Consider the following 8,774-nt stretch of genomic DNA (forward strand, 5'->3'; position numbering starts at 1 on the left):
CGTACCGCTGAGCCACACTGCCCCCCAATCAATTAAATGCCAAGACATTTCAAATGTTGTGTTTCATTTATCATAAAACGTAAATAAATAACTGAGCACTAAAAGTTATATCACATAAAATTTTCAAATCCATCTGATAAATTTTCAAATATCGTTGGTTTTCAGTGGCATTGTTACACACATTTACATAACCATAAAACACACTTTAGAAAACTATATCCGCCAGATTGCTCTTACTTTTAGAAAAAAAAATATTCATCAAAGAGATAACAGAGAAAAAATACATGAATAAAATAAAATTTCATCAAAACTGGAGTCAAAAAGATTACCAGTAATTATATTTACTAAAGCAAAACACACAAACACATGAAAAAAATAAACAAATTTTGAACACATCCTGCTGTGTCCAGATTTTCTTATGAATAGTACAGATAAACCTGAAATTCTTTGCAGTTAGTAAAAATAAAAGCAAAAAAAATAATTTGCAATTGATCAATGATAGTTGTAATTACAATAATTGTACCCCACTAGACCCCAGCAAGCACTCTAAAGAACCAGGTTCAAATCCATGTGAAGTCAAAATTTTTATGCCTGCTCTGCCAAAAATACTTGACAGGTTAGGTGAGTTAAGTAGATCTGGTTCAAAAGCACTTTATGACAGACAGGTATCGAATTCTGCTTCGGAGACCAGTAGAGCGTCTGGCTTCATGGAACCTCATGACTCCAAATGGCATCTAATAACAATGACAACAACGACTACTCACTCTGATCAAAGGTTGTAAATTTCCAAATATTAGTATTGACGAGAAGTGAACTTAGCAAGTAACATAAGAATAAAAATTAAGTATTATTTTAGAATCTGGGACACAGTAAACATAAAAACTTAAAGATACAGGGATATTTCCTCCTGAAACTGGCTGTGCTGGTGAAGAGTTTAGCCTAAAATGTTCATCCATATAAACTTTATATTATTTGGAAAACTTTCTGCCTTCTTCAAAGTAGCCATCTGACTGTTATTCCATGTCAAACAATTGCATTCTTTGACAAATGTGTCTAATTTGTTTCATGGCCAATTCGGCATGCCCTTGTTATGACATGGTCAACGAAACAAACAAACAAAAAAGAAACTTTAAAAATTTTTAATGATGATTCAAAGGGGTTTTAATTGTAGAATTAGAATCAACGCCTTTAACTTTTACTCAGAAAATCAAATTACAGAAAATGTTATATTACATCAAATCATTGTAATCTAAAATTACTACATAATATATTTTTTAAAATCAGTTCTTAGTATTGTAGAAAATCTCAAAAAATATATGGATTAGTTGTAATGTGAAAAGGTGCACGGTTGATATACGCATGTATTCATTAACATTTATAATAAAAGAAGAAAACTATGATGAAATTGTAAAAAAGATGAAGTTATGAGGAAAATCCAGTATAATGAATTAAGACAAATGATGTGACATTTCTAGCATTTCGTTTTCTCAGTACAGTGGATAAACGATTATCGAAACACCAACATCATCATTTGTCTTTGTTGATTAAACTGAAAGTTATGTCCAACTTCATTATTGTTAGAATTTTTTTAAGCAGTACATTTATAGTAAAAGTGGGCATTGCACAACTTTCTATATTCCATTTTCTTTTTCATAAGTGCATGTAGGAGTGTCGAGTAACAAACGTATAAAAGATTTTAAAAATATATCAATCTGGTTACAACTCTTGTCTCTGCTTTGTGATTATAATTTTATATGATTCTTATTTCCAACCATTCACCAGACAGATAAAGCATAATGAAATTATAAAGGTTGCAATTGTGAGAAAAAGATGTAGGATGATGTGGTGTACGTTTAATTGTGTATCCAATAAGACGTCATTTGCAGCAGTGATAATTTCCTTATCTTTATTCTCAGAAATCATGGAAAAACATCGTTTATGTCCTGTTTAAACATTGAGGATATTTTTAGTAACAAACAAAATAATGATTCAACAATACGAAACAGCTTCAAGCAATGGAGATAAACTCATTTAGAGACGTCAATACTAATTACAAATAACAATGCAAAATAAAATAAGTATCATCAACAATGTGTACAAGTTGAATTGGTGCTATGGTGTATAGTGTGGAAAAATCTCAGGCCAAGTGCGCATCAAACCTTTGATTTCCTTGGCTGAGCTGACATATGCTGAAATAAAGATATCAATGTTTTCATCAATAAGTAACAAAGTCCATCATTTTATTGATTTCAGTTTGATTCGTTCACAATACTTATTGTGATCAAGCCACTCTATCTGGTATCACGATGGGGCGAACCTGAGGCTGAAATTGAACTTATGATTTACATTATAAAGTTTGACCTAAATGAAGAGTTGTTACCTAGGTGTACATATTTGCAGGTCTTATAACCAAATTGAATTATGCGCTTGATCTAACATAGTTGTAATGGACAATATTTTGTGTTGGTTTGAGAGTATTTCTATTACAACAATGAGCCCAAAACAATTTGGGTTATCAGACCTGCAAATAAGTACACATCGGTTTTTACAGATAGGTTTGAAAGCTATTTTAAAACTGAAAAATCAAGCAAACCTGAAATAAGTTGAAGTTTTAAAATCAAAATGTTGTCATTATAAATATTCTATGCTATACGTTTAGATAAAATACTTACAACACCCACCAGCCAACTTTAACATACCAACACAAAAAAACTGTGTGTAACCTTTTTATCGTTTATAGTATGATATAATTTAGTGAGACCTAATAATTAAACTGGCTGTCTAAAAACAATAACAAAGATACCAATTTCGTTCCTTCCTTAAGCTCAATTCTCTTTGTCTGATTCAGTCAAACATAACACCAAATGATGGGATGAGTCCTAATTATTCCACAACTGAATCACACAAAAATACACTTAGTTATGACGACAGGTTGAGTACTAAAAAGAAGAAAATTCCAACTAGATGGCATTCTTTGTTTCAATGTTTAATTTAGAACTTAGGTGATTTTTCACTGAAATCAAATTTGTCAAAAGTTTGATGCGAAGTCGTAGTCACAAATTCTACAAATTCTCAGTTCCAGTTGGTCAATTGTTACTGAGGGTGAGAGGACAGACAGCTGTACATCTGTTATGACGGGAGAAAACAAGAGCATCTATAGCTCTAGAGCTCTAGTGCTTGTACAATAAGAAAATATGCATGCACATTTATTGCCATAATATTTAATGAACAAAAATAAAAATTAATAAATAAAATGGGAGTGTTGACTTTAAGAAAAATGAAAGACATATATATTTTCCATCTACCACTAAGTTGTATTATAATATATCAACAATACATAAAAATTAAAAACGATAGGTTAAACAAAACAAAACAAAAACAAAAAAAAAACAAACACAAATAAACATATGGAATACAAAACAGATGGAAGGTTTAAAAAAAAAAATCTTTGTAAACAAACCTTGTTTGATAGCTGATCTAACTGCTACATTGGGCTGGTATTCACGAGGAATTGGGTAGGAGGAAAACAACACGGGCAGTTTCTCACTTCCAGATTTGTCCTGAGTCAGGATTTGTAAAAATGTTTTTAAATGATGTTCTTATGTTTCTTGTTTGTTAGACATTACGCTGTTTATAATTATTTTCATTATCAATATTATCATTATTATTATCATCATCATCATCATCATCATCATCATCATCATCATTATCATCATCACCATTATCAACATCATCATCATCATCATAATAATAATAATAATAATAATAATAATAATAATAATAATAATAATAATAATGACAGTAATGGTAATAATAATACTACTAATAATAAACCACTATCATTTAAATATCAGCTTCAAGTTTCTAAGATAATCAATTTACCAAGGTTTCCAGGGTTCGAGTAGGAAGTGCTCTTTCTGTAGGTCCTCCAATCAAAAACGTTTTGACAAGAATGTAATTTCTCTCCATTGACAAGGCATCCCAGATGTATTTGTCGCTGTTATGATATAAAACAAACAACAAAGGATAGCCATCGAATTGCTGTATAACATATCAAAAATACAATTGACCATCTTATATTTTATATAATGTGATGAATGTTTTATCAACCGTTTAACGATGAGGCAGAACTTTTATCAATTCATGAATTCTTCCATGATTTACAATTACTGACCTAGTCATTCTCATCATGACAACAATAATAGCATTGCCAAGTCATATTGTTTTGCCTGCTCTTTTAGGATCTAATATCAGGCTATAGTAAAATTGAAACAAGTCAGTTAAGGAAAAATCCCATTACAACAATCCAACCATTGTTATGCTTCGACTTAATCACTCTAAAAACACATTGTTTGAATGAATAATACATATTCTTCTTAGAGTGCTTGAAAATTAGCTGTTGAAATAATTTCATTTCTAATCAGTGGTGGATTTATAGAAATATTTTGTATTACAAAGCAATTAAAGTTCGCTAAAACATCTGTGAATGTGGAGAGGGGAAGCAGGATGCCGCACATGTTTTGCAGGACTGTACAAGGTACAATGAGCAAAGGGCGACCATAAATTTGGCCTGAGAAGACTAGACTAAAGTTGAAGCTCTATGAGTCTCAGCAAGAGTTTGGGAAGACCACAGTATTCATGCATTTTGTTGACATTCAGCCATAAAGACATCATGAGGGGAAAGAAGAAGAAGAAGAAGAAGAAGAAGAAGAAGAAGAAGAAGAAGAAGAAGAAGAAGAAGAAGAAGAAGAAGAAGAAGAAGAAGAAGAAGAAGAAGAAGAAGAAGAAGAAGAAGAAGAAGAAGAAGAAGAAGAAGAAGAAGAAGAAGAAGAAGAAGAAGAAGAAGAAGTAGTAGTAGTACGCTAAAATGCAAGGTATTGTTGCATTTGAATTTACATCGATAAAATTCACTCGTTTCACCACATTTATTACCTCAAACCAGAGACTGATAAAAACTGTTCTTGTTTTTTCAAAATTCAGAGTAAAAGAATCTGAATTCCTAAAAACTTACCTATCCTCAGCTTTATTTAAAGCTTGCTGCTCCAATAAAAATTCCTGGAACTTGTACTGAGACTGCAAAAGCAAGTAGGTGTCCAAACATGACACCATGACAGACAGAACTCTGCAAGGATGAATAAAGTCAAAGTGAGGCTAACAAAAAGTATGAGATCCAATTCTGTTATCAAAATCCAACATACAGCGCTATTATTTTCAGTTATATACATTATGGAATAATTCTTTTTTCTCTTAAAATTTAAAAAAAAAATGAAATGAAAACCAAAACACTTAAAATATTAACACTATTTCTCTCATTCAGGAAAATAAGATAATAATTTTCTTTCAAGACATAAGTGTGGCTGGCTGAGAAAACCCGGAAAGGTGCGCAAATTCCATAAATTGAGTTATGTATGCAGTGGTGTAGACCACATCTTTCTGATCATTTACCACTTTAAATTTTCTTTGTATGTTAGGAATTTTTTTTCTGAATAAAATTTATTGCTATAGGAAACACTTTATCTTCGATTTTGGCTCATATCTCAAATCGAAGCTTGACGCAACTTCCCGGGGTTTCTCAGCCAGCTTCACATATGTACAATTTTACAGAATTTATTACAGAACTTGTAGTTAATCAAATAAAGTGATAAAGAAAATTATAAGAAATCATTTCAATCAGGTAAAAGTGTATTACAGAAATATGAGGGTTTATAAGAACACCACCTAAAAAGACAAACACTAAGCACCAAAGTTCCTTATATATGATATGTTAAAAAATCCTTCATATATTTCTATTTTTTTCCCGAATCTATTTTAGAATCAATACAGGTCGATCCTCAAACAAAACGAAGAAAGAAAGAATAGGAACACATAGAATGTCCATGTCTTAGAACCCTAACAACTCACCTCAACCCAAACATGTAGGACTGTTCATAGTTAAACAAAGAGTGTGCCTTGGTCTCAGAATTGACAAAAATTATTCGGTCAATCAAACCCTGAAAAGTATATATTTTTATTTTGTTATTATTAGTTGATCAAACAAAATTGGCTTTTGACATTGTCATTGATATAACACACTCCCTCTTCCTTCTTCCTTTCTTCAGATAATGCTTCACAAGAGGAAATGACAAATCTTTAGATAGTTTTGATGGACCATTAGACCTTCTAAAATAAATCCCTGACAGAAATCTTGACAATTCATTCAAGGCAATAAATGCAGTTAAATTATCATATTTTGTTTCATTTTATTATTTTTCTGTTCAACGTGGTCAATGAACAGACGAGTTGTTTGTTTGTTTTTACGGCGCTTGCGACAGGTTTAAGTCATTTCAGCACCAGTAAAAAGGAAGAAAATGGGATAGTCAAAAAAAGTTATAAATTCACAATTGAAAGCATAGAAGTAAAATTAAGACAAAGGGAAAGGGCTCAAGATGTAGATTCAAAGATCCCACTATCAGTGCATTTAGTTTGAGACCAAGTTATTGTCTCATCCAGACACAAGCACAGATCTCCACTAAGAGGAATACACTCACATGTTTACAAACCATTATATATTTAAAAAAAAAAAAAAAAAATACATAAAGAGAGATAATTTACAAGGAAAAAAATATATTTACCATGATGGAATCTGGAACATCTCTCAGGCTGTAAGTCTCTTTTGCAGGCAATGGCTCTCCTTTCAACAACTCATACACAGCAGGGAATGCAGACAAAATGTTGACGAGGCGAATGAAATGCTGCAAGGTTGTGGAAAAATGTGTTAAGAAAAAGCCCCCCAGAAAAATAAGAACTTGCGAACATGAATTTGCTTTAAAACCATCTACATGTTAACTTTTTTTTATCGTCATCAAGGATTCAAAAATGTGTTTCACACTCACGTGAATAAAGTGAATGGATCCTGGTTTCTGTAGCCTTAGACGAATAGCAACCATTGCTTATTACCCTATGGATAGAGTGCTAGTCTGTCGTAAGGTATTTTCTGCCAGATCTAAAAGACCCAGTTTCCCAAATACTGTTGGTGGACAGAGGTCAGAAAAAAATCTTTACTGACCAAGGATCAATATCAGTTCCTACTGCTTTTAAGATGAATGCTCTACCAATCAAGTTAACAGGATGAAATAGAGAAACAAGAGAAAGTGAGGAAGACAGATAGATAGTGATAGATAGATATATAGATAGATATACAAGTAGAAAGATAGACAGATAGAAATAGATAAAGAGAGAGAGAGAGAGAGAGAGAGAGAGAGAGAGAGAGAGAGAAAGAGAGGGAGAGAGAGAGTGAGAGAATAACAAGATAGAAAGAGAAAAGAAATGAATATATTACAAACAGAAGAAATGGTTATAGACCTTCTGGGAAGCTCTGTCAATGGGGTCTACAGGCCAAGACTTGGGAGAAAACTTTGGCGTGTCTTGCGGGCTGCATTCCAACACTGACCACAACTCTACTAGGAGAGCCTTGATGTAACCTAAGAAAATAATTGTTGATTTGAAACATGAAACAAGTAGAATATCAATTTAATTGATTTACTTAAAATACTGCAGTATGCTGCATTTAATTTCATTTTCTTTTTAGAGACAAAAGATCGTTCACTGAGTCATAAATTATGATTTTTTATTTCTTCCCAGGTTGATAGAGTTCAATGTTTTGAAAGTTTTATCATGAAAATTTAGTTGAATATATTCGATTGTTTAAAAATGACAGACTTCGATTATATTTCCAGGTCCACCATCAGAATTATACTGTATTCCTTGTTGCTTTAGATATTTGTATCAATCTTACTGTTGTTAATAACAAACATAACAAAATCGCATTTACATAGCACATTCACTCATTATAAAACGTCGATGTCTGTATAATAAAGGATAGAAAAGTAGTTTATTAATCAATTTACGTAAAATGCATTCCCATAGAAAGGACAGTACTATCGTATTGACTTACTGAAGAGAAAAGAGATAAAGCTTAACTGTACATTAAGGGTCTCGAAAGACTAAGCACATCTACTTTCATATTTAATGTAGCTTCAGAAATAAAGGGATAAAGATTCAGAGGACTGCTCATCGATTTTGTGATTTACTCTTATTTATTTGGCTTTGTTAAAGAAAAGGGTACGGTAAATGCAATTTTTACATTGAAAACAATAATGCAACGGTTAATCGAAAAACAAAAATCACTTTCTCTATGCTTCAATCATTATTCCAAAGCTTTTGATTCAGTACAACATGAAATGCTCTTCAAAATCTTAGAAAAGATCGGTGTAGACAGTAAAGACCTTCAAATTGTGAAAGACTTATCCTGGAATCAATATCGTGTGTCAAACTTGATAATGAAACATCAGAGTTCTTTAACATCAAGAAGGGAGTAAGACAATGTTGCATCTTATCACTGGACCTTTTTAACATCAATAGTGAAATAATATTCGAAGAAATTGAAGTTATGAAAGGCGTCATCATTGGAGGGCAGAATATGAATTGCATAAGATACGCAGATGATGGTACTCTGATGGCATACTTTCCAGAACACGTGCAGAAAATTTTAGATTTACTGGTGAGCAAAAGTGAAGAGATGGGCCTGAAACTAAATGTTAAGAAAACCGAATGCATGGTGGTCTCAAAGAATGACAACAACATAACCTTCCACTTGTCAAGCAAAGGAGAATCCATTAAACACGTAAAGAAATTTAAATATTTAGGCACTATCATTACTTGTGATGCACGTGACATAGACGATATAAAACAAAGAATAGCAATAGCAAAAAAGTGTTCCATAAAATGCGACTAGT

The 8,774-nt window shown here is 32.0% G+C and overlaps 1 protein-coding gene and 1 long non-coding RNA gene across 2 annotated transcripts in view; both read left to right on the top strand.

Moving 5' to 3' along the window:
• The window catches only part of LOC144977102 (uncharacterized), a 16,532-nt gene extending 10,361 nt beyond the window's left edge, over window positions 1-6,171 (top strand). Inside the window, exon 2 of the long non-coding RNA XR_013646235.1 lies at window positions 6,099-6,171. This is a non-coding gene — a long non-coding RNA (uncharacterized LOC144977102). The remainder of the gene's footprint in view (window positions 1-6,098) is intronic.
• LOC144977098 (GMP reductase 2-like) overlaps window positions 1-8,774 on the top strand; it is a 118,098-nt gene that overhangs the window by 97,260 nt on the left and 12,064 nt on the right. The gene's annotated exons all lie outside the window — the stretch shown is intronic.

Source organism: Berghia stephanieae, chromosome 7 (genome assembly GCF_034508935.2).
Source record: "Berghia stephanieae isolate SIO BIC M18660-M18661 chromosome 7, UCSD_Bste_1.3, whole genome shotgun sequence".
Lineage (NCBI taxonomy): Eukaryota > Metazoa > Mollusca > Gastropoda > Nudibranchia > Aeolidiidae > Berghia > Berghia stephanieae.